This window comes from Propithecus coquereli, unplaced genomic scaffold, assembly GCF_000956105.1.
Source record: "Propithecus coquereli isolate 6110/MARCELLA unplaced genomic scaffold, Pcoq_1.0 Scaffold9, whole genome shotgun sequence".
Lineage (NCBI taxonomy): Eukaryota > Metazoa > Chordata > Mammalia > Primates > Indriidae > Propithecus > Propithecus coquereli.
In genome coordinates, this window is record NW_012155284.1 from 2,419,012 (window position 1) to 2,420,686 (window position 1,675).

General features: G+C 44.0%; 1 protein-coding gene across 1 annotated transcript in view; it reads right to left on the reverse strand.

Annotated features, from left to right (window-relative positions):
* The window catches only part of MSH3 (mutS homolog 3), a 209,051-nt gene that overhangs the window by 191,100 nt on the left and 16,276 nt on the right, over positions 1-1,675 (reverse strand). The gene's annotated exons all lie outside the window — the stretch shown is intronic.

Consider the following 1,675-nt stretch of genomic DNA (forward strand, 5'->3'; position numbering starts at 1 on the left):
TGGCATCAGCCTAGCTCACAGCAACCTCAAACTCCTGGGCTCAAGTGACCCTCCTGCCTCAGCCTGCGGGGTAGCTGGGACTACAAGCCAGTACCACCATGTCCAGCTAATTTTTTCTATTTTTAGTAGAGACAAGGTCTCGCTCTTGCTCAGGCTGGTCTCGAACTCCTAACCTCAAGCAATCCTCCCACCTCGGCCTCCCAGAGTGCTAAGATTACAGGCATGACCCACCACGCCCGGGCCAGAGACCTTACAGGTTGTAGGTAGTATTAGAGTTCCTGGCCTGTGCGAGTGCCTCATGTTACCCTGTAAATTTCTGTTTTATGCATTTTGCCATTTGAATATTTTGTAATTGTTTAAAATCCCTCATTTGTAGCTCAAGGAACTAACTTAATTCTAGCCCAGGGGCCTTCTCTAGGTCGCAGACAGTTGGACTACCAGTACAGCAAGATACATACACAAACTCATATCCCAGTCTACAAACCAAGCATTTACAAAAGCCATGTACAGATATTCCAGTAAAAAATTTATCAGCAAGACAAATTCCCTTTTGCTTTATTTAATTAGAGAAGTGGTCTATATTGTAATACCTGCAACATCTATTACTCTGTGTGATATGTGACATCGAGAAACCCAAAAAGTCAGTCCATATAAAACTGTGTTGCCCAGACCGGAGGCACAGGGCCTCATCACGGTAGTACTACAACGGCAAAGCCATTGGTTTCAGATGACGAGTACCCAAAAGATGACTCCCTGATAGTGACCAGGGAATGTATAACACCCATGATGTTCAGGGAAAAACCAGGGAGGACACTGTTGCACGTAAAGGAAGATGAGATCTCATTCAGCCACTTTGGGCTTAAGGAGCAAGAGCAAATTCTAAGAGTCTTTGTTCAATTAAAATTTGGATGCAGGAGCCTGGAGCTCAGGAGAGGTGCAGCCTGGACCCAGAGCTCAGGATGTCATCAGCTCAAAAGCAGTTGTTAAGGTCAAGGATAGGCCTCAAAAAAACTCTTGAGGGGAAACAAACACTTTTCATCTTTTCAAGTCCTAGTTCACACACATGGTTAACTTTGCAGGTAGGCCAGGAGAGTATTCCTAAACACACTAAGTAGGAATTATATACCATTAACTCTGTTCTTTAGACTGAGTTTCAGGTAAATATAAAATAGTACATTATATATGTTAAAGCTTAAAAGCAAATAACCTTCCTATCTGTAGACAGGTTCAACTGCCTGTAGCTAGATACAAAGTGCTTCTCAGCCACTTTAGCCACAGGCTCATGCCTGTAATCCTAGCACTCTGGGAGGCCAAGGCATGGAGGTTTGCTTGAGCTCAGGAGTTCAAAACCAGCCTAACCAAGAGTGAGACTCTGTCTCTACTAAAAATAGAAAAATCAGCCAGGTGTCGTGGCATGCACCTGTAGTCCCAGCTACTTAGGAGGCTGAGGTAGGAGGATCGCTTGAGCCCAGGAGTTTGAGGTTGCTGTGAGCTATGATGATGTCATTGCACTCTAGCCCAGGCGACAGAGTGAGACTCTGTCTCAAAAAAAAAGTGTTTCTCAAGATAAAAAAATCACTTAGAGCCATCCAACACCAAAAGTAATGCTAACTCCCTGAGAGAAGCGCTTATTAGTTAAATAAGTAGCAAGTTAGCACAGAGTTACACAGTCATA